The sequence below is a fragment of the Salmo salar genome, chromosome ssa02 (assembly GCF_905237065.1).
Source record: "Salmo salar chromosome ssa02, Ssal_v3.1, whole genome shotgun sequence".
Taxonomy (NCBI): Eukaryota; Metazoa; Chordata; class Actinopteri; order Salmoniformes; family Salmonidae; genus Salmo; species Salmo salar.
Genome location: NC_059443.1, coordinates 10,479,288 through 10,505,339, shown reverse-complemented (window position 1 = coordinate 10,505,339; position 26,052 = coordinate 10,479,288). Strand labels below are relative to the sequence as shown.

At 42.6% G+C, this 26,052-nt stretch overlaps 1 pseudogene; it reads left to right on the top strand.

The window, feature by feature from the left end:
- Positions 1–16,326: 16,326 nt before the first annotated feature.
- The window catches only part of LOC123733382 (rap guanine nucleotide exchange factor 5-like), a 99,269-nt pseudogene continuing 89,543 nt past the window's right edge, over positions 16,327–26,052 (top strand).

Sequence of the window (26,052 nt, the reverse complement as noted above, 5' to 3'; positions counted from 1 at the left end):
GAATAGGCTACCTCATGACTCTAACAATATTAATAAAGGCACCATTTCAACCTTCCTGAGTTAATGTTCTAGTAGGACCCTTTCCCAGAGTATAGGCTACCTCATGACTCTAACAATATCAATAAAGACACCATTTCAACCTTCCTGAGTTAATGTTCTAGTAGGACCCTTTCCCAGAGAATAGGCTACCTCATGACTCTAACAATATTAATACTGCCTGTCCCTTGTGGATCTTGTGCATATTTAATGGCGACATTTCCCAGATCTTGGCTCCCATACTGGCATAAGGCATTAGAGATTCTTCTGACGGGCTCGCAGAGCGGATCTTACTGAGCTTGCATTTTGACCGCTGGAGAGAAGACAGGATGTTCAGAAATAGAACCACAGGTGAAGCCCCGTCCCCAATTAATCAGGAAGTAGGAAATAGGCCTAGTGCTGCCACCAGCACTATCACAGAGCGAGAGAGAGAGAGAGAGAGAGATGAAGAGAAAGAAAGAGAGAGATGAAGAGTGAGATAGAGAGACAGAGAGAGAGGGAGAGATGAAGAGGAAGGAGGAAGAACAGGAGGAGATCAGGCTGTGGCAATTATCTCAACACTCTTTTTTTTTAAAATATAATTGCCTGAGGCAAATTCACCTGCAATAACTCTCATGGCCAGCAGAGGTCAATGTCACTCTGGGATGTCAAGTACAAAAAATCTCCAAGTGAAGCTGTCAATTGGGATTGCTTCAGGCAGTGTGCAATATTACCCAACAATATACCAAATGTAAAGCTGGAGTGGATCCTCAAAGGTGCTAAACTCTCAGGGGCTGTCACGAGGGATGGGTTTATCTTCGGGACCAACACAGACTAATGAGGCAGTCCAACTCACTATCAATCTGGATTTAATCCAACAAATGTCAAAATGGACTGATATCTCAACTTTATTCTGTCCCTATTAATAAAGTGTCAACGCTTATGATCACAATAACATACCATCGTCTTGATATTACTGTTACAGTGTCTTCATTGTATTATGACATTATACTAATCGTATGAATCCATGTATGATATTGTACAATATCAAATATCATCAGTTCAGTTATTGAAGGGAATTTAAAATGACATGAGACAGAGGTGGTCTAGCTTGACAGAGAGATGGTGGAGTTGGAGTGAGTCTGATCACTCTCTCTTCTTAGGGATGGATCCACATTTACATAATGGATACCTGGAGGAAAATGGGGGAGGTTCATGCATTTTCAATTTCAGTCAAGGGGAGGGTTTAGTCTTTTTTTAAATCCAGTCCAGGGGAGGGTCATGTAATTTGTAATTGAAAAAATGTCTATATTTCTCAGTGTTTTAGAATTAGTTGCTTACTAAGCTATATGTCGATGTGTGCCTGATGCCGCCCCTCACCTCTGATTCTCCACTGGGCGTGCAATATCAAATGTACCTATTGGCTATTTAGTGTGGTCTCAATCACATGACCCATAGCCTATAGGCTATGAAGTGCATGCTGGGAGAAGCACAGAGCAAAGTTCTCTCTAAGTTAACTGCTGGGATTGTGTCAATAAAACTAGGCTGCATTACACACTGCAATGGATATTCCAACCCTGAGCCCCAGCCTGCTCTTGCTGATCAACAAAATGTTTTGTGTGCTGCCTAACCAATGGCTGTGCTGTGTAGGCCTATGGTGGCATTTCAGGTGGAGAATCAAAGGCTTCTTCTGAAAAGCATTTTGGATTAGGCCTTGCATGTGGACTAGCCAATAGCCTATGTTCTGTTCAGTTTGAGAAGGAGAGTGTGAAAATCATGAGGACCGGAGGTCAACTTTGATAGCTTGCCACTACTATAAATGATTGAATTAAAAACAATATGTTTCTTACCCATGATGTATTTAGAGTTATTGACCTCACAATAAGACAGATTCAAGTCATTTACATTGTGGTGCTGAAACTTGAAGCAGCAGCTGTGGCACAATCAGAAATGGACAGCTCATGGTGCTGAAAGTTGGCAAATTTTAGTAGTATTATGAAAGAAGGAAAAACCAAAATAAACATGTACACCAAATGAACACACCAACCAACCAACCAACCAACCAACCAACCAACCAAACAAACAAACAAACAAACAAACAAACAAACAAACAAACAAACAAACAAACAAACAAACAAACAAACAAACAAACAAACAAACAAACAAACAAACAAACAAACAAACAAACAAACAAACAAACAAACAAACAAACAAACAGGCCATAAACTATACATGGAACAATCTCCCACAAACACTAAATCAAACACATACCCATATATAGGACTCTCAATCAGAGGCAACGAGAAAACACCTGCCTCCAATTGAGAGTCCAACCCCAATTAACAAAACATAGAAATACAAAAGACTAGACAGAACATAGAAATACACTAACATAGAACAGTGCCCAAAAACCCCCGGAATACATAAATCAAACACCCTACTAAACAAACCACCACCCCGAACCACATAAAACAAATACCCTCTGCCACGTCCTGACCAAACAACAATAAGAAATAACCCTTATACTGGTCAGGACATGACAACGTGCCTCCGATGCTTATGGGGATATCATTGTTTACTTTCTTTGACATTCAGAGACCAAGCTACAACCTTCTATAACCGAGACGACAAAAAATGGACTTTGCTTTGGAAGTAATGTAATTCTGTCACAATCAATTTATTAAGTTATTTATTAAGTTATTTATTAATTTATATATTGTATGTTAAATAGAAGATGTTTAAACCCAGACAGCTTTTAGAGAAACACTTGGGACCTTCTCTCGCTGGGTTAAACCACAGAAGAAGAGTAGCCAGCAGTTATAGTTTCCATTTTTCTGCGTCGGTAGGCCTACTCTGTCCGGGGTGGGAAGGTAAGCCTAACTTTTGAAAGTACCATGTTCAGATTCCTAATGACGTCTCAGATGTAATTGTTTCCAAACAGGAACAGTTTCATTGCAAACGAGACACCCTGATTGGGCATTGGAGAAATATGACAAGATGAACACTCTGTCCATTCTTAGCCTGTAATTTCAGAAATGTGTGGCAATCTTCTGGCCCGCAGCCCTGGGCACTATCAAAATTCCTGGGCTGCCATGTAATGCTTCCAGGACGAAGAGCAGTTTGTAAAACTGCATATCTAAGTCTCTGGCCTGTCCAAGAAGTGAGGGTAAATGGGGAACATGTTCTCTGCTATCCACTTTATGTTTTATTTATTATTTTGGATATAGGCAAGGGTCTTTTTTTCAAGTGTTCAGGGTCAAAAATATTTTTGCTGAGAGAGGTCTGATTTTCTGCATGTAATCCTTATTATAAACAACTTCCTTAGAGGAGCATGGGGCTGTTTCAAACCCAGAAGAGACACAACTTTATAGCGAACACAGCAGCACTAGATTATGGTTTTAGACCAATGATGTACTGTAACCAGTGAACACAGCAGGGTTAGATTATGGTTTTAGACCAATGATGTACTGTAACCAGTGAACACAGCAGGGTTAGATTACGGTCTTAGACCAGTGATGTACTGTAACCAGTGAACACAGCAGGGTTAGATTACGGTCTTAGACCAGTGATGTACTGTAACCAGTGAACACAGCAGGGTTAGATTATGGTCTTAGACCAGTGATGTACTGTAACCAGTGAACACAGCAGGGTTAGATTACGGTCTTAGACCAGTGATGTACTGTAACCAGTGAACACAGCAGGGTTAGATTATGGTATTACACCAGTGATGTACTGTAACCAGTGAACACAGCAGGGTTAGATTACGGTTTTAGACCAGTGATGTACTGTAACCAGTGAACACAGCAGGGTTAGATTACGGTTTTAGACCAGTGATGTACTGTAACCAGTGAACACAGCAGGGTTAGATTACGGTCTTAGACCAATGATGTACTGTAACCAGTGAACACAGCAGGGTTAGATTATGGTATTAGACCAGTGATGTACTGTAACCAGTGAACACAGCAGGGTTAGATTATGGTATTAGACCAATGATGTACTGTAACCAGTGAACACAGCAGGGTTAGATTATGGTTTTAGACCAGTGATGTACTGTAACCAGTAAACACAGCAGGGTTAGATTACGGTCTTAGACCAATGATGTACTGTAACCAGTGAACACAGCAGGGTTAGATTATGGTCTTAGACCAATGATGTACTGTAACCAGTGAACACAGAAGGGTTAGATTATGGTTTTAGACCAGTGATGTACTGTAACCAGTGAACACAGCAGGGTTAGATTATGGTATTAGACCAATGATGTACTGTAACCAGTGAACACAGCAGGGTTAGATTATGGTATTAGACCAGTGATGTACTGTAACCAGTGAACACAGCAGGGTTAGATTACGGTCTTAGACCAATGATGTACTGTAACCAGTGAACACAGCAGGGTTAGATTACAGTCTTAGACCAATGATGTACTGTAACCAGTGAACACAGCAGGGTTAGATTATGGTTTTAGACCATTGATGTACTGTAACCAGTGAACACAGCAGGGTTAGATTACGGTTTTAGACCAGTGATGTACTGTAACCAGTGAACACAGCAGGGTTAGATTACGGTTTTAGACCAATGATGTACTGTAACCAGTGAACACAGCAGGGTTAGATTACAGTCTTAGACCAATGATGTACTGTAACCAGTGAACACAGCAGGGTTAGATTATGGTTTTAGACCATTGATGTACTGTAACCAGTGAACACAGCAGGGTTAGATTACGGTTTTAGACCAGTGATGTACTGTAACCAGTGAACACAGCAGGGTTAGATTACGGTATTAGACCAATGATGTACTGTAACCAGTGAACACAGCAGGGTTAGATTACGGTCTTAGACCAATGATGTACTGTAACCAGTGAACACAGCAGGGTTAGATTACGGTATTACACCAGTGATGTACTGTAACCAGTGAACACAGCAGGGTTAGATTACGGTTTTAGACCAGTGATGTACTGTAACCAGTGAACACAGCAGGGTTAGATTACGGTTTTAGACCAGTGATGTACTGTAACCAGTGAACACAGCAGGGTTAGATTACAGTCTTAGACCAATGATGTACTGTAACCAGTGAACACAGCAGGGTTAGATTACGGTTTTAGACCAGTGATGTACTGTAAACAGTGAACACAGCAGGGTTAGATTACGGTCTTAGACCAGTGATGTACTGTAACCAGTGAACACAGCAGGGTTAGATTACGGTTTTAGACCAGTGATGTACTGTAACCAGTGAACACAGCAGGGTTAGATTACGGTTTTAGACCAGTGATGTACTGTAACCAGTGAACACAGCAGGGTTAGATTACGGTCTTAGACCAATGATGTACTGTAACCAGTGAACACAGCAGGGTTAGATTACGGTTTTAGACCAATGATGTACTGTAACCAGTGAACACAGCAGGGTTAGATTACAGTCTTAGACCAATGATGTACTGTAACCAGTGAACACAGCAGGGTTAGATTACGGTTTTAGACCAGTGATGTACTGTAACCAGTGAACACAGCAGGGTTAGATTACAGTTTTAGACCAGTGATGTACTGTAACCAGTGAACACAGCAGGGTTAGATTACGGTTTTATACCAGTGATGTACTGTAACCAGTGAACACAGCAGGGTTAGATTACGGTCTTAGACCAATGATGTACTGTAACCAGTGAACACAGCAGGGTTAGATTATGGTATTAGACCAGTGATGTACTGTAACCAGTGAACACAGCAGGGTTAGATTACGGTTTTAGACCAGTGATGTACTGTAACCAGTGAACACAGCAGGGTTAGATTACAGTCTTAGACCAATGATGTACTGTAACCAGTGAACACAGCAGGGTTAGATTACGGTCTTAGACCAATGATGTACTGTAACCAGTGAACACAGCAGGGTTAGATTATGGTATTAGACCAATGATGTACTGTAACCAGTGAACACAGCAGGGTTAGATTACGGTCTTAGACCAATGATGTACTGTAACCAGTGAACTCAGAAGGGTTAGATTACGGTTTTAGACCAATGATGTACTGTAACCAGTGAACTTGAAACTGCACTTATGTACTTTGTGTAGTTTATTTAATGATCTGGAGGATTATGGTTTCGGTTTCTCTCTCTCTCTCTCCCCTGCCTTAGATACTGTGTCAGTATCAGTATATGAAGTCAGTGGGTCCTTATTCCTTATATAGGGTCCTATTCCTTATATAGTAGTGCACTTTATAGGGAATAGGGTGCCATTTGGGATGCACAGGTTGCTGTCCTTGGTGCTTTGTCTCACGGAGGAAACCTTCACCAGGAGGGACAAGGAAGGGAAGGTGAAGAGAAGGGATAGGGAAGTCAGTTTGGTTTTAGATTATTTTCCCTCTGAGTGACTTCACCAGCCCTGACTAGCCTGCACCCACGTCACATGATCACCCCAAAATGTCTCCACCTGTTCTATGCTTTGCTTTATGTTTTAAATCATAAATTATAAACAATCATTTTAAATCATAAATTAGTACTTTCTGGAATCTGGTGTTGCCTCAATATTCATGTCAGAGTACAGTAAGTGTCAGGAAAAGTTCAAAGTGGTAAGCTACTGTACAGACTGTAATGTGTTTCATTCTCAACCCTCAACTCATCACCAATGGACCCCCAATTTGTAGATGTGAAGTCTTAAAGAAGTGATGTGCTGCAGAGTGTGAGGACATTCTCTCTTTGTGTCTCAAAATGGCACCCCAGTATAAACGCAATACAAAGACCAAAGACATAGACCTATGGTCAAAAGAAGTGCACTACATAGGGAATAGGGTGTCATTAGAGACGTAGTGTCTGTCTCTTTAGATTGTGTTTGTCTCCAGACAGGCCTAAGGAGAAGCTCCACAGGGAGGGAGAGTGTGTACAGGGAGATACTTCACATGAAGGTCCTGTAGAGACTCCCATCCACAGTGAAAGATGGGTGTGCTTGGATTTATGTACTGTAGCCTGTCACTTTTTGGGCCTGTTTCTACTGTTGAACTCTGTAAAGATATTCTCTGCTACTTTTTAATACTTTTTAGCCAGTAGTTCTGAAAGTAGTGCCCACGAGACATAAATCATCTCTGAAAATGGTGTACTACATCACAAATGTGCAGATATGTGCACCATGTCATTGTTTTCTCTCTCAGTCTACTGTGTGTGCATCTTGCTAGCTGTCACTTAAATGCCGAGGGGCTGGAGCTCATTGGCTGAAACTCAAATTGCTAGGAGGCTGGCTCACATGTGGGTAAATGTAGTGAAAATGACGCCGCACAGCCTCCACAAAATGTCACTTTCAAACTATGGATTTGTGGCTAATTGACCCTAAAACATTCATTTTGCTCATAGATTATGCATGTATGAGCTACAAATTGACACATCCAGCCCAAAGCGGGAGGTTAAAAAATGCTTAGTAGTTGTAACAGTACCGCAGCATGTCTTTAACTGAGATGTAATTATTCACTGGAGAAAAGATACAGTCTCACATTCACTCCAGTACTAACTGTTGAGGAATGGCTTGGCTTATCTAGACTCATGGAATTGCAGGGATGAACACTTACGTAATTTTAGGAACATGTATCCAAGATGGAATTTTTACACCCAAATATGTTCACACAGAAATCTATTTTAACTCCCTAATCTGATATTTGATTCAATCATCCTCACTGCCATTTTAACACACAGTTATGGTATAGGCTAAATATACAAAACAGTATGAACACCTGCTCTTCCCATAACATAGACTGACCAGGTGAATCCAGGTGAAAGCCATGATCCCTTATGGATGTCACTTGTTAAATCCACTTCAATCAGTGTAGATGAAGAGGAGGAGACAAGTTAAATATGGATTTTTAAGCCTTGAGACAATTGAGACATGGATTGTGTACCGTATGTGTGCCATTCAGAGGGTAAATGGGCAAGACAAAATATATATGTGCCATTGAACGGGGTATGGTAGTACAGTAGGTGCCAGGTGCACTGGTTTGTGTCAAGAACTACAACGCTGCTGGGTTTTTCCACACTCAACAGTTTCCCAACAGTATCAAGAATCGTTCACCACCCAAAGGACATTCAGCCAAACAAACTACTGGGTGGGTAGTGTTTCCTCAGGCAAACTATCGGGTGGGTAGTGTTTCCTCAGACAAACTATCGGGTGGGTAGTGTTTCCTCAGACAAACTATCGGGTGGGTAGTGTTTCCTCAGACAAACTATCAGGTGGGTAGTGTTTCCTCAGACAAACTATCGGGTGGGTAGTGTTTCCTCAGACAAACTATCAGGTGGGTAGTGTTTCCTCAAACAAACTATCGGGTGGGTAGTGTTTCCTCAGACAAACTATCGGGTGGGTAGTGTTTCCTCAGACAAACTATCAGGTGGGTAGTGTTTCCTCAGACAAACTATGTGGGAAGCAATGAAGTCAACATGGGCCAGCATCCCTGTGGAACGCTTTCGACACCGTGTAGAGTCCATGCCCCGATGAATTGAGGCTGTTCTGAGGGCACAACTCAATATTAGGAAGGTGTTCTTAATGTTTTGTATACTAAGTGTACTTTTGGTAATTGATTAAGTCAGCACATGTTCTACCACATCTAAGACATACAAGTTAGACTGTGTAAATTAAGAGGGTAGTTATGACATCCTTGTGGCTCTATAGTTAGACTGTGTTAATTAAGAGGGTAATTATAATATCCTTGTGGCACTATAGTTAGACTGTGTTAATTAAGAGGGTAGTTATGACATCCTTGTGGCTCTATAGTTAGACTGTGTTAATTAAGAGGGTAATTATAATATCCTTGTGGCTCTATAGTTAGACTGTGTTAATTAAGAGGGTAGTTATGATATCCTTGTGGCTCTATAGTTAGACTGTGTTAATTAAGAGGGTAGTTATGACATCCTTGTGGCTCTATAGTTAGACTGTGTTAATTAAGAGGGTAATTATAATATCCTTGTGGCTCTATAGTTAGACTGTGTTAATTAAGAGGGTAATTATAATATCCTTGTGGCTCTATAGTTAGACTGTGTTAATTAAGAGGGTAGTTATGATATCCTTGTGGCTCTATAGTTAGACTGTGTTAATTAAGAGGGTAGTAATGATATCCTTGTGGCTCTATAGTTAGACTTGGTAAGGATCCAACCCTTTTTTCAATCTTCGCCTAAAATGACATACACAAATCTAACTGCCTGTAGCTCAGGCCCTGAAGCAAGGATATGCATATATCCATATTTAAAAGGAAACACTTTGAAGTTTGTGTAAATGTGAAATTAATGAGGAGAATATAACACAATAGATCTGGTGAAGGTAATACAAAGATTTTTTTGTTGTACCATCATCTTTGAAATGCAAGAAAAAGGCCATAATGTATTATTTCAGCCCAAGCGTAATTTAGAATTTGGCCACTAGATGGCAGCAGTGTATGTGGAAAGTGTAAGACTGATCCAATGAACCATTGTATATCTGTTCAAAATGTTGTAACAAGACTGCCCAAATGTGCCTAACTGGTTAATTAATACATTTTCAAGTTCATAACTGTGCACTCTCCTCAAACAATAGCATGGTATTCTTTCACTGTAATAGCTACTGTAAATTTGACAGTGCAGTTAGATTAACAAGAATGTGAGCTTTCTGCCCATATCAGATATGTCTATGTCCTGGGATTTTTTTGTTGTTACTTTCAACCCCATTCTAATCACATTAGCCTACGTTAGCTCAACCGATCCCGGGACACCGATCCCGTAGAGGTTAATTAAGAGGTAGTAAGCATATCCTTGTGGCTCTATAGTTAGACTGTGTTTATTAAAATGATAGTAATGATATCCTAGTGGCTCTATAGTTAGACTGGTCAAAATGAGTGCACTATGTAGGGAATAGGGTGCCATTTGAGACACAGAGCTCTGCATTTGCATGAATACCTGGGGGATGTGGCATAGTCTTTTCATCATCCTCCACTGAGTCTGCTCCCAGACTACTCCTCCTCTTCCTCCGCTGAGTCTGCTCCCAGACTACTCCTCCTCTTCCTCCACTGAGTCTGCTCCCAGACTACCTACAACATTGTAGAACATTGTTTTACTGAGGAAACACTTGATGAGCAAAGTGTTTCCTCAGACAAACTATCGGGTGGGTAGTGTTTCCTCAGACAAATTATCGGGTGGGTAGTGTTTCCTCAGACAAACTATCAGGTGGGTAGTGTTTCCTCAGACAAACTATCAGGTGGGTAGTGTTTCCTCAGACAAACTATCAGGTGGGTAGTGTTTCCTCAGACAAACTATCGGGTGGGTAGTTTTCCCATAGCACTAGATCTTGCTGAGAGACTCAGAGAGCCCTTAACAGTTTAATTCACATAAACCCACTTGTTTTTGTCACAAATAATATGAATTATGTAATAACATAATGCCTTGTCAAAACTGTGGTAAACACACCTTTCTTGACTCATAGTGAGACCAGTACACTTAGCATGCATCAGATGTTATCCTCTGCTTTAGTAATGTTGTCATTTTATGGGATTTTAGCAATTTATCTGCTTATGACAATAGCCATTTGTTACTCTCAGCAACCGGTGATGCAGCCAACCCGACACACACCATCACCTTTGGCATAAAGGGCCACAACAGCAAGCCAATACCTATGGGGATGTAGGAGTATTGACAGGTGTCTGCTGCTTGAGGATCCCTAAACACCCCCGTTCCCCTTCCATTCCCCTTGGTTACTCCGGCCTGACTGTGGTGACAGCGTATCTGCCTTCCCATCTGTATCAGATGCATTTGTATTCATTGTGCAGCTGACGTTCCTCCTCAGCCCATAACCGCTGAGGGACAGCCCTTCTAAAGACTAGCTGATCTGTCTGGTTAAGAAGGAGACTTTAAACCAAGGCTCTAGCGATGAAGTCCTTGTTTTGTTCCTCCAGTAAAAAACAGATAGATGAATGTTTCAAGTTTTTATTTGTCACAAGCACCAGTTCAGGGAAATGCTTAACTTGCAAGTCCTGCAGTATTCAAAATCAAAATAGTATAACTAACAAAAATATACAGTATCACATTTTTTTAAAACATGAGAAATAAGAGAAGAGATGAATGTGCTGTGTAGTCTATCTATGTGTGCGTCCCAAATGGCACCCTACTCCATATACATAGCACTATGGACCCTGATCAAAAGTAGTGCACTACATAGGGAATAGGGTACAATTTGAGACGCAGCCTATAAATGTAGTAGAAATGGCCAGTTATGGATTCTCAAAGAGAAGGATGGGAGGACACCTGCCAATTCCTCGTGGCTTTGGAAGAACAAAAAGGAACATGTCCTCATGGAACTCAACTGAAGCTCACATGGTGGAGGATACAGGGAGGATACCCCTTCCCATACTGGAGACCAGAGAAGAGAAGAGGGGTATTTCTCATTTAGCTTTTGTGTGCATCAGCAGTTTCTTTTCCTGTACAGTTGAAGGGTTTTGCTAAGACCCAGTCAACTATCACAGTACAGTTGAAGGGCTTTGCTAAGACCCAGTCAAGCAACACATTGCTGACAGAGTAAAAAAAAAATATTAGAGCGATAGATAAAGCGTTCATACTGAGAATGAATGTCCTTGTTTTAGCCTGCTCTAGCACACATCATACTGAGAATGAATGTCCTTGTTTTAGCCTGCTCTAGCACATATCATACTGAGAATGAATGTCCTTGTTTTAGCCTGCTCTAGCACATATGTGCGCGTCAGTCTATATGTAATTACATAGGGCTCCAGACAAGCTTAATTTGAGCAGTTAATATCTGATTTGACATGTCCATGAATCTGAGACTAGGGGCTCTATTCAATCATAAAGCTGAAGGATTAAGGATTCCGCAATAGAAAACGTTAAGGTAATTTCCTATTCACTATTGAATTTCCATTTAACCTGAATGCAGCCTCCGCTAAAAAGTGTGAGCGTTGCCTTTCAATTTCATTCACGCTCTAAAGCTGAAGTCCCGCGATGCGGATTGAATAGAGCCCTATATAATTATATAATGTCTGGTAATAGGAGCAGTAACCAAGGACATTCAAATTAAGTTTATTAAGAAATGTCACGGTCTTTTAAAAAGGGAAATATGTCCATATATCCTACCACACTCTACCGAGGAGCACGTGTTTCTCTGTTCCCGCTACGATCAAACTATCATCTGTCCTGTCACTTTTGGTTTTCAAATGTCCTATGTACAGTTAATTTGGAAAGTATTCAGACTTTTTCCACGTTTTGTTACCTTACAGCCTTATTATAAAATTATTTATTCATCAATCTACACACAATACCCGATAATGACAAAACGAAAAGAGGTTTTTAGACATTTTTGCAAACATATTGAAAGTAAAAAAACGAAAATATCTTATTTACATAAGTATTCAGACCCTTTGTTATGAGACTCGATATTGAACTCAGGTGCATCCTGTTTCCATTGATCATCCCTGAGAAGTTTTTACAACTTGATTGGAGTCCACCTGTGATGAATTCAATTGATTGAACATGATTTGGAAAGGCACACACCTGTCTATATAAGGTCCCACAGTGGACAGTGCATGTCAGAGCAAAAATCAAACCATGAGGTCGAAGGAATTGTCCGTAGAGCTCTAAGACAGGATTGTGTCGAGGCACAGATCTGGGGAAGGGTACCAAAACATTTCTGCAGCATTGAAAGTCCCCAAGAACACAGTGGCCTCCATCATTGTTAAATGGAAGAAGTTTGAATCACCAAGACTCTTCCAAGAGCTGGCTGCCCGGCCAAACTGAGCAATCTGGGGAGAAGGGAATTGGTCAGGGAGGTGACCAAGAACCCGATGGTCACTCTGACACAGCTCCAGAGTTCCTCTGTGGAGATGGGAGAACTTTCCAGAAGGACAACCATCCCTGCAGCACTCCACCAATCAGACCTTTATGGTAGAGTGGCCAAACAGAAGCCACTCCTCAGTAAAAAGCACTTGACAGCACGCTTGGATTTTGCCAAAAGACACCAAAAGACTCTTAGACCATTAGAAACAAGATTTTCTGGTCTGATGAAAACAAGATAGAACTCTTTGGCCTGAATGCCAAGCATCATGTCTGGAGGAAACCTGACACCATCCCTACGATGAAGCATGGTGGTGGCAGCACCATGATTTGGGGATGTTTTTCAGCGGCAGGGACTGGGAGACTAGTCAGGATCGAGGGAAAGATGAACGGAGCAAAGTACAGAGAGCTCTTTGATGAAAACTTGCTCCAGAGTGCCCAGGACCTCAGACTGGGGCGAAGGTTCACCTTCCAACAGGACAACGACCCTATGCACACAGCCAAGACAAGGCAGGAGTGGCTTCGTGACAAGTCTCTGAATGTCCTTGAGTGACCGAGGCAGAGCCCGGACTGGAACCCGATCAAACATCTCTGGAGAGACTTGCAGTTCAACACAAGAAAGACCATGACTGCGTCCCCAAATGGCACCCTGTTGCCTGTATAGTACATACCCACCAACAGCTGGGATAGGGCCTTGTCAACAGCTACATCTTTTGGACTGAGTGGATGGTAGAAAACCAAGGAGGCTAAGAAGACTCGAGGGGGAATCTCTCTGATGTGGTCTATGCTTTGGTTTGTTCACATTAGGAATGAGAGCGCACCTGGCATTGCCCAGTTGACAGGACCCACATCTCCCTTTTGTCTGGTACTGTACAGTCAGTGGGTGGTGGTGGTCAGCTATTCAGACCAGGAATAGACTGTGCTGATACCAGAGAATTGTTTGTTTAATACACACCCTAGGTTGTGTAGCACAGCCAACAGAGGCAGAGATATCAGTACACTACTGTAGCTCAATGCATGACATCTATAATGTCAAGGCTTGGTTGTTTAGATTCATGACCTCATTGACTTACTATGTGTTTCCGTTCATCACACAAAATGTAAGCATGTTTGAGACAGGGTTGAGAGGTTTTCTATAATAAGAGGAAGAGGGGTCAAATGATATATAGACCATAGTGGTAAATGCATAATGTACGGTAGTTAAAGCCCTGGCTTTCTTCAGCAGACGTTACCTTCGTCCCAAATGGCACCCTGTTTCCGATATAGTACACTTCTTTTAACCATAGACCTATGTGCTCTTGTCAAAAGTAGTGCACTACATAGGAAATATGGAGCCCTTTGGGATGTAAACCTTATCAACTATTATTATTAAGTGGATTAGAGAGGAGAAGGTCACAAAGGTCATTCATTGTATGATTATAATTTCTGCCCAGAAAATACATGTTTAATTGGACAAAGTGCATTAAAGAGGAAATGTAATTCTGGAGAAATAGGATTTCCTATTTATTTTTTGCATAGTTTCCTTATCAAAATATTCCACATAGCAGCAGTACAGATGAAGGATCTTAATTTGAGCCAGTTTGCTACAGCAGGAAAATAATCCTGCAGCAACAGAAAATGTGAATTATTATGTGGATTATAATGAATTAACATTTTTGTAGGGGTTGATACATTTTTCGTAAGGGAAAATCAAGTGAAAGAAGCTTTTTTTAACCTCAAATACACTATATGTTTAGTTCTCCTGCAACAGAGTGATCAAATTAAGATCCTACATCTGTATGTCATAGAGTGTGAGTGATATTGTAATTGGCTTATATGATTATTATGTGGGCACTAAAGAAGTGACCCATCTTCTTCGGGATCGGTGTCCCTTCCACGGGACGGTTGAGCTAACATAGGCTAATGCGATTAGCATGAGGTTGTAAGTAACAAGATCATTTCTCAGGACATAGACATATCCGATATTGGCAGAAAGCTTAAATTCTTGTTAATCTAACTGCAGTGTCTAATTTACAGTAGCTATTACAGTGAAGGAATACCATGCTATTGTTTGAGGAGAGTGCCTAATTTTGAACATCAAAAGTTATTAATAAACAAATTAGGCACATTTGGGCAGTCTTGATAAAAAAATTTGAACAGAAATGCAATGGTTCATTGGATCAGCCTAAAACGTTGCGCATACACTGCTGCCATCTAGTGGCCAAATTCTAAATTGCACCTGGGCTGGAATAATACGTTATGGCCTTTCTCTTGCATTTCAAAGATGATGGTACAAAAAATACAAAAGAACGGTTGGTTTTTTTCTTTGTATTATTTTTTTATCAGATCTATTGTGTTATATTCTCCTACATCCCTTTCACATTTCCACAAACTTCAAAGGGTTTCCTTTCAAATGGTACCATGTAACGGCTTGTCTGTTGTGTGGCGGAAAGAAGCGCAGGAAGCAGCGAACACTGTGTGGTAATTTTAATAAACCACAAGCACAAAATAAAAGGTTTCCCAACAACAGGGAAAATTCACTCGACAAGCACAGTCGAACAAAACGCAGTCGACACACAGAAAGACAATCCCGCACAATAGGGAGCGGGCCAGCTGAACTAAATAGCCCTCTTAATGACTAACTCAGGGCAGGTGAGAAAACATAAAAAAAAGGGAAAAACAAAAAGGGAATCGGTGGTAGCTAATAGGCCGGTGACGACGACCGCCGAGCGCCACCCGAGCAGGAGGGGGCGCCACCGTCGGTAGGAATCGTGACATACCACGAATATGCATATCCTTGCTTCAGGGCCTGAGCTACAGGCAGTTGGATTTGGGTATGTAATTTTAGGCGAAAATGTGAAAAAAAGTGGCGGATCCTGTAAAGATTCTAAGGCAATATTTTTTTTTAATCTATTTACAAATGAGACCTACCCAGCCATCATCACATGCATCCCGAAGGGGTTCTGTAGGAGCTAGGGTGTGTAAAGGACTTTCAATGTCCCTTAGACCCAACTCTTCAGTCTGGCCCACCTATTCAATAACAGAAAGTACAGAACGGAGCAAGGAGAGGACGAGCACAACAGCAGACCAACCTGTGACAGACCACTCTGTGACAGACCACCCTGTGACAGCAGCACTGAATGTTCTTCTGAAAATATCTAACATCTAAAATATCTTGTTGTGTCGGTCATTGTTGGAAAGTGAACCCAGATTCTTCCACTGTGTTTACCTCTGTGTTCTCTCACGGGGTCCACCCCCCCCCCCCACCTCCCCCTGTCTACCACACCCCCAGTGTTCACCCACCCAGGCCCAGCCCACCTCAGCCAGCATGGACAGGGGGAGGTAGAGATAGTGGAACTTCCTCTGCAGGGGCTGGTCTTGAGTGCTTTACCAGATGTTTCCTGATCCCCTCTCTCCCCCTCTCTCTCGCCCTCTCTCCCTCCCTCCCTACCTCCCTCCCTCTCTTCCTTCCTTCCCTCCCTCCCTCCCCTCCCTCTCTCTTTCCCTCCCTCTCTCCCCTCCCTTCCTCCTTCCCCAGCAGTGAAAGGGAAGGGAAGGAGGGAGTAGCAGTCAGTCTCTCTCTCCCTCTGGATCTAGTCATATAGAACAGAGGCACCTGGAGTCCTTGCTGCTTCATAGCCCTCTCTATCCCTCTATTTCTGCATCTGCAGGCCAACCAGAGAGCCAGCCGGAGCTGTTGTTGGTGCTTCTACAGGGATCTGCTTTAGCTCAGTGAGAAGAGGCCGTAACTCACCTGCGCTCACAGACAAACAGCCAGACAACTAAACACACTCAAGGTTGCCCGGCCCATCCCCCTCACACACACCTTTGGAGTACACTGTGAGAGAGGAGGAGAGGAGTACACCGTGCTGGTTCTACTCTATAGTAATGTCGTGGGACTGTGGACTGAAGTACATGTTCTCTGTGTCCCCGGCGCTGCAGCCGGGGGGTGGGGGTGTGTGTGCCTTGCACGACAAGGAGGACCTGTCCCGTTTGGAGATGGTCCAGAGACTGGCCAAGGACGGATGCCGCTTCCTCCAGAACCACAACAACAGCAGCAAGGCCGCCCCGGAGAGGACAGCAGAGGTGAGAGACAACATCACGCTGCATTCACAGAATATTAACACTGTGACAGAGCTGGAGAAATCATCACACTCTCAAACACTGTGACAGAGTTAGTCTAGAGAAATCAAAAGACACTCAAACACTGTGACAGAGTTAGTCTCGAGAAATCATCACACGCTCAAACACTGTGACAGAGTTAGTCTAGAGAAATCATCACACGCTCAAACACTGTGACAGAGTCTAGAGAAATCACCAGACACTCAAACACTGTAACAGAGTTAGTCTAGAGAAATCACCAGCCACTCAAACACTGTGACAGAGTTAGTCTAGAGAAATCACCAGACACTCAAACACTGTGACAGAGTTAGTCTAGAGAAATCAAAAGACACTCAAACACTGTGACAGAGTTAGTCTCGAGAAATCATCACACGCTCAAACACTGTGACAGAGTTAGTCTAGAGAAATCATCACACGCTCAAACACTGTGACAGAGTCTAGAGAAATCACCAGACACTCAAACACTGTGACAGAGTTAGTCTAGAGAAATCATCACACGCTCAAACACTGTGACAGAGTTAGTCTAGAGAAATCATCACACGCTCAAACACTTTGACAGTTAGTCTAGAAAAATCATCACACACTCTAACACTGTGACAGAGTTAGTCTAGAGAAATCATCACACGCTCAAACACTGTGACAGAGTTAGTCTAGAGAAATCATCACACGCTCAAACACTTTGACAGTTAGTCTAGAAAAATCATCACACACTCTAACACTGTGACAGAGTTAGTCTAGAGAAATCACCAGCCACTCAAACACTGTGACAGAGTTAGTCTCGAGAAATCACCAGCCACTCAAACACTGTGACAGAGTTAGTCTAGAGAAATCACCAGACACTCAAACACTGTAACAGAGTTAGTCTAGAGAAATCACCACATGCTCAAACACTGTGACAGAGTTAGTCTAGAGAAATCACCAGACACTCAAACACTGTGACAGAGTTAGTCTAGAGAAATCACCAGACACTCAAACACTGTGACAGAGTTAGTCTCGAGAAATCATCACACGCTCAAACACTGTGACAGAGTTAGTCTAGAGAAATCATCACACGCTCAAACACTGTGACAGAGTCTAGAGAAATCACCAGACACTCAAACACTGTAACAGAGTTAGTCTAGAGAAATCACCAGCCACTCAAACACTGTGACAGAGTTAGTCTAGAGAAATCACCAGACACTCAAACACTGTGACAGAGTTAGTCTAGAGAAATCAAAAGACACTCAAACACTGTGACAGAGTTAGTCTCGAGAAATCATCACACGCTCAAACACTGTGACAGAGTTAGTCTAGAGAAATCATCACACGCTCAAACACTGTGACAGAGTCTAGAGAAATCACCAGACACTCAAACACTGTGACAGAGTTAGTCTAGAGAAATCATCACACGCTCAAACACTGTGACAGAGTTAGTCTAGAGAAATCATCACACGCTCAAACACTTTGACAGTTAGTCTAGAAAAATCATCACACACTCTAACACTGTGACAGAGTTAGTCTAGAGAAATCATCACACGCTCAAACACTGTGACAGAGTTAGTCTAGAGAAATCATCACACGCTCAAACACTTTGACAGTTAGTCTAGAAAAATCATCACACACTCTAACACTGTGACAGAGTTAGTCTAGAGAAATCACCAGCCACTCAAACACTGTGACAGAGTTAGTCTCGAGAAATCACCAGCCACTCAAACACTGTGACAGAGTTAGTCTAGAGAAATCACCAGACACTCAAACACTGTAACAGAGTTAGTCTAGAGAAATCACCACATGCTCAAACACTGTGACAGAGTTAGTCTAGAGAAATCACCAGACACTCAAACACTGTGACAGAGTTAGTCTAGAGAAATCACCAGACACTCAAACACTGTAACAGAGTTAGTCTAGAGAAATCACCACATGCTCAAACACTGTGACAGAGTTAGTCTAGAGAAATCACCAGACACTCAAACACTGTGACAGAGTTAGTCTAGAGAAATCACCAGACACTCAAACACTGTAACAGAGTTAGTCTAGAGAAATCACCAGCCACTCAAACACTGTGACAGAGTTAGTCTAGAGAAATCACCAGACACTAAAACACTGTGACAGAGTTAGTCTAGAGAAATCACCAGACACTCAAACACTGTGACAGAGTTAGTCTCGAGAAATCATCACATGCTCAAACACTGTGACAGAGTTAGTCTAGAGAAATCACCAGACACTAAAACACTGTGACAGAGTTAGTCTAGAGAAATCACCAGACACTAAAACACTGTGACAGAGTTAGTCTAGAGAAATCACCAGACACTAAAACACTGTGACAGAGTTAGTCTAGAGAAATCATCACACGCTCTAACACTGTGACAGAGTTAGTCTCGAGAAATCACCAGACACTAAAACACTACAGTCTTAGAAAAAAGGGTTCCAAAAGGGTTCTTTGCGGAGGGATGGGGTTCTACCAAGAACCGTTTTGATCAGAAGAACTGTTTTGGAAAACCAGTGTTCTTTGTAAGGCAAAGGGTTCTACCTAGAACCTTTAACATCCTAAGAACCGTTTTTGGAAGAAAGGGTTCTTTGGAAGGCAAGTAGGGTTTTACATAGAACCAGATATAATATTTCCCAGCTCTATTGCAGGGAGATTTTCAGATGTTTGGTTTTACTGTAATATCTTTGTTTTGCATGTACATTTATTAATTTGGATTAACTTTATGCTACACAATGATAAATAACATATCCTTTCTGTTGGATTTATTGCACCCGTTACTGAAATGGTTGTTCCAGTTTAGATGAATGAGGTAACCTCAGTATTCAGTCTTCCCTATCCTGGCAGTCATTTTGAATACAGGTTGCAGGTGATTAACAATGTTGGATATCCTAACACTGTCTGGGTTCCAGTAGGAATTATCCTAACATCACTGTGTTAGGATATAACTAGGCCCTCAAATAAAGGCCTTATGATATATGTTATGTATTGTCAAAATAATACAATTGTCTGGTTAAACCATTTATAGAGGATCCTAGGAAGAACCGTCCAAAGATAAAAGGGTTCTCTGAAAAACCCTTCATAAACGGTTCTAAGCAGAACCCTTCATAGAGGATTCTACCCAGCACTAAAAAAGGTTCCCATATGGGAACAAACCGAAGAACCCTGCATGGTTCTATTTAGCAGCTTTTTCTCTAAGAGTGTTCTGTATGACTGAACGAGGGGGAAGGAAAAGGCATGTGTGTACTGTAGCAAAACTAGTTATCAGTTTGAACAATACACAAAAGTGTCTGTTTTATGATTGTGAGCCGTCCTGAGATGACACATGTACATCATTCGACAAGTAATTTAGTCAGTGCATCTATTTCATATGAATGAAAGTAAAAGCATGTGGGGACAAAATGTTTTGGAGAGTGAGTATTCCTCATACAGAAGTTGTGACTATTGGCTTTGTTACTACTGTAATTCAATAATGTAGGAGATGAAAGCACAATCTTAATGAAGAAACATAGTCCCAGTTTATCTCACGCTAAATTGCACAAAGCATTATTTTATCAGGACAGTATCAGCTGCCTGATGCTGAGTGGGTGCATCAATAAGTCTCTAATTCAAATGATACTCTTATCTTGTATTCTAATTGTATCTATCCCAATTAGCATACTATTCTCTAACACACACAGTCCCACTACATTAGATACCATGTCTGACATTCTCTAACACACAGTCCCACTACATTAGATACCATGTCTGACATTCTCTAACACACAGTCCCACTACATTAGATACCATGTCTGACATTCTCTAACACACAGTCCCACTACATTAGTTACATTAGATGTCTGACATTCTCTAACACACAGTCCCACTACATTAGATACATTAGATGTCTGACATTCTCTAACACACAGTCCCACTACATTAGATACATTAGATGTCTGACATTCTCTAACACACAGTCCCACTACATTAGATACATTAGATGTCTGACATTCTCTAACACACAGTCCCACTACATTAGATACATTAGATGTCTGACATTCTCTAACACACAGTCCCACTACATTAGATACATTAGATGTCTGACATTCTCTAACACACAGTCCCACTACATTAGATACATTAGATGTCTGACATTCTCTAACACACAGTCCCACTACATTAGATACATTAGATGTCTGACATTCTCTAACACACAGTCCCACTACATTAGATACATTAGATGTCTGACATTCTCTAACACACAGTCCCACTACATTAGATACATTAGGTGTCTGACATTCTCTAACACACAGTCCCACTACATTAGATACATTAGATGTCTGACATTCTCTAACACATAGTCCCACTACATTAGATGTCTGACTCTGGGGCATACAGTTCCTGTACAGTACCGTGTGTGTGCTTGTATATGTATGTGTGTTGCATGTGTGTGTTGCATGAGTGTATGCTGTACTGTGTGTTGATTCATAATGCTTATAAGCACCACTCCCTCTATAAGCACCACTCCCTCTAGAGCACCACTCCCTCTAGAGCACCACTCCCTCTATAAGCACCACTCCCTCTATAAGCACCACTCCCTCTATAAGCACCACTCCCTCTATAAGCACCACTCCCTCTATAAGCACCACTCCCTCTATAAGCACCACTCCCTCTATAAGCACCACTCCCTCTAGAGCACCGCTCCCTCTATAAGCACCACTCCCTCTATAAGCACCACTCCCTCTATAAGCACCACTCCCTCTATAAGCACCGCTCCCTTTAGAGCACCGCTCCCTCTAGAGCCCCACTCCCTCTAGAGCACCACTCCCTCTAGAGCACCGCTCCCTCTATAAGCACCAATCCCTCTAGAGCACCACTCCCTCTAGAACACCACTCTCTCTAGAGCACCACTCCCTCTAGAACACCAATCTCTCTAGAGCACCACTCCCTCTATAAGCACCACTCCCTCTATAAGCACCACTCCCTCTAGAGCACCACTCCCTCTATAAGCATCACTCCGTCTATAAGCATCACTCCCCTCTAGATCACCTCTCCCTCTAGAGCACCACTCCCCTCTAGATCACCTCTCCCTCTATAAGTACCACTCCCTCTAGAGCACCACTCCCTCTAGATCACCACTCCCTCTAGATCACTACTCCCTCTATACGCACCACTACCTCTAGAGCACCACTCCCTCTAGAGCACCACTCCCTCTAGAGCACCACTCCCTCTATAAGCACCACTGCCTCTAGAGCACCACTCCCTCTAGAGCACCACTCCCTCTAGAGCACCACTCCCTCTAGAGCACCACACTCCCCTCTATAAGCACCACTCCCTCTAGAGCACCACTCCCTCTAGAGTACCACTCCCCTCTAGAGTACCACTCCCTCTAGAGCACCACTACCTCTATAAGCACCACTACCTCTATAAGCACCACTCCCTCTAGATCACTACTCCCTCTATAAGCACCACTCCCTCTAGAGCACCACTCCCTCTAGAGCACCACTCCCCTCTATAAGCACCACTCCCTCTATAAGCACCACTCCCTCTATAAGCACCACTCCCTCTAGAGCACCACTCCCTCTATAAGCACCACTCCCTCTATAAGCACCACTCCCTCTAGAGCACCGCTCCCTCTAGAGCACCGCTCCCTCTATAAGCACCACTCCCTCTATAAGCACCACTCCCTCTAGAGCACCGCTCCCTCTAGAGCCCCACTCCCTCTAGAGCACCACTCCCTCTAGAGCACCACTCCCTCTAGAGCACCGCTCCCTCTATAAGCACCAATCCCTCTAGAGCACCACTCCCTCTAGAACACCAATCTATCTAGAGCACCACTCCCTCTATAAGCACCACTCCCTCTAGAACACCAATCTCTCTAGAGCACCACTCCCTCTATAAGCACCACTCCCTCTATAAGCACCACTCCCTCTAGAGCACCACTCCCTCTATAAGCATCACTCCGTCTATAAGCATCACTCCGTCTAGAGCACCTCTCCCTCTAGAGCACCGCTCCCTCTAGAGCACCACTCCCTCTATAAGCACCACTACCTCTATAAGCACCACTCCCTCTAGAGCACCACTCCCTCTAGAGCACCACTCCCCTCTAGAGCACCACTCCCTCTAGAGCCAACCATTCATCCAAATGATCTTAACTTGTCATCTGGTATTATTGGATGGCTCATATCCGGTAATGCCTCTGCCAGGAGGATCCCTCCAGGAACAGGGTTGGAGTGAAAACCTCCAGGAGGGTCTCTCTCCAGGAACAGGGTTAGGTGAAAACCTCCAGGAGGGTATCTCTCCAGGAACAGGGTTATAGTGAAAACCTCCAGGAGGGTATCTCTCCAGGAACAGGGTTATAGTGAAAACCTCCAGGAGGGTATCTCTCCAGGAACAGGGTTATAGTGAAAACCTCCAGGAGGGTCTCTCTCCAGGAACAGGGGTTATAGTGAAAACCTCCAGGAGGGTCTCTCTCCAGGAACAGGGTTATAGTGAAAACCTCCAGGAGGGTATCTCTCCAGGAACAGGGTTATAGTGAAAACCTCCAGGAGGGTATCTCTCCAGGAACAGGGTTATAGTGAAAACCTCCAGGAGGGTATCTCTCCAGGAACAAGGTTATAGTGAAAACCTCCAGGAGGGTATCTCTCCAGGAACAGGGATGGAGAACCCTGCCCTAGTGAACCAAGCCTACTGCCTGCCCACTCACTTGTTATTCTGAGAACTAGAAGGATCTGTGAGGGGAGTATTATTAAGTCCTACGTAACACTCCATTCAGTTACCTTGGAATACACCTACTGTAAGAGCTATATGGTAATGATTGACAAACCTCTAGCTAGCTACTGTGACTGCCTTATTAACCTGTTAAAAACAAATGAGATTCATTTTGTTCCTAACAACCGTATACTTAGAACCACCATAACGTCAATACCGTTAACTGAATCCAATCTGTGCTTTATCAGTGTTATTGGGTGGTTAAGAGTGCTCACTCAATTTTGTGTCAAAATCCAACAGCCTATTGGAACGCTTGAGAGGAGGTGGTGTCCTGATTGGCTAGGTCGGTGTAGGGTGAAGTTGCCCCTAGATGCTGATCTCAGGAAAATGTAGCATTTTGCCCACTAATGGTTAAGGTCAGGACTGCGGGAGGGAAGCTGATCCTAGGTCTGTACCTAGAACCACCCTGGAGCGCTGAGTCCATGATGGCCTCAGTTCTTCCCTTCCTGCCTGGCCAGCTGTGTCTATCTGTGCAGCAGAACGGCACAACAACAATGGCAGGAAGAGCTGACGTAAGTTCCACAGGCCCCTGGCTGGCCCCACCGTGGGCTGGCCCCTCAGTCTCCCCACCATGCAAAGACATTGAGTTGGTTTCAGGGTGGATTTCAATGCTGCAGGTCCCTGACCTTTTCTCCAAAACACTGGAGATGAGTCCCAAACTGCACCTTTTTCCCTATATAGTGCATTACGATTGACCAGAGCCCTATGGACCCTGGTCAAAGTACTGTAGGTCACTATATAGGGATCCATTTGGGACTCAGCCTGGAGCAGGGTTGGTTACTGTTGCCCTGCCTGTCATAATTCACCACAATGAACGTGACTCTACTGTACACCGTAGCATGGCCTTAAATGCCATCTTAGATGTGATAACATCTCCTTGTCGTTGTGTGTTCTTTCAGTAAATGTCACCTTCTTAATCAATAGGACTAACTCTTCTACGTCAAGTGGGTGTCTCAAGTAGGTCTGTGCCCTCAAACCTATTTTTATTCTCAACCTTTTTAATATAGCCCACATCAAAAGAAAGGAGAACATGTTTTGTTGGTGGGATTTGAGTTGGTTTATAATAGATAAGATTGCAGGCAGGGCATGGCTTTGAAATATGAAGAGTTCCAGTTTAAAGGAAAGGAATTATGAAAAGACGCTACAGCACATACAGTATACAGTACTCTTTACAGTATACAGTACTCTCCGTAACATACACTGACCTCTACCCTCATGAAAACATCCTAGCAGTGTCCTACTAAACCTGGAAAGTGGTGCAGTTCTTGCTCTGATAGATGTTCTGTTTACATCGACCTGTTGGGGAGTTGAATTACTGTATATAGGAAGGAAGTCGGTTGGACTCTCAAGAAGCAGTGTCACTTGCCATGTCATCATAGTAATGCAAAATGCATCATCATGATGATGCTGTGGCAAGTGGGGCAGCAGGTAGCCTAGTGGTTAGAGCATTGGGCAAGTCACCGAAAGGTTGCAAGTTCGAATCCCTGAGCTGACAAATTAAAAATCTGTCATTCTGCACCTGAACAAGACAGTTAACCCACTGTTCCTAGGCTATCATTGAAAATAAGAATCCATTCTTAACTGAGTTGCCTAGTTAAACAAAGGTATGAAAAAGTGACATGTTGCTCCTTGAAAATCCTTCATCTTTACAGCTTGACTAATTCTTATGGAAAATACCACTCAAAAATATGTTTTTATTACAGGATCTGGCTTGAACGTAGTCTGAATGCTAAAGCAACATGTTCTGAAATGCAGTTAGAAAAACATTTCCTTCATGAAGAATAATAATGCATTCCATGTATTCTACACCTATTCTAGTCTGTTACCGTTGTAGTTCTATGCCTTGCATTTTCAGGGGCAGCTGTGTACTTATCTCTGTGCATACTCGTATTGCTCCCTCTAACGCCGTTGTAATCTATAGCACCTCCATAGAAAATGCACTTGCTGAGCATTTTTCATTCCTAGCCTACCAGGACAAATCCATTTTGAACACAGAGATAACTCTCCACAGTACAGTACATACAGTATCTTAGCACTAAAGCCAGTGTCCTACATGTTGTTGTGAATTGGTGATTTTTCAAGTCTGCCAGCACAGCATAATGTATGGTACTGATTATGAGACTTGTCTTCTTACTGGGAAGCCTGTGTTGATATGGAAGGTTATTGCTGCCAGGTCATAAATATTCCACAAGCTTATGTTTCCCTATCTTAGATAGCTGCTATGTTTTCCTAAAGGATTCTGTAACAGTGGATCAATGTTTTGATCGTCAGACAGTCTTCTTTGTTTTCTTGTTCATTTAAAAAAACATGTTTGTCCACTTGCAGAATAGAACAGTTTGAGATAATGTGCAGATGCCATGTTTATCTATTTTCATCACAGTGCCAATTCCTAGAGACGGACTGGAGGTTAACGGCCTAAGCAGGAATTTGAGTAACTCACTTCTGGATAGTAACCCAGA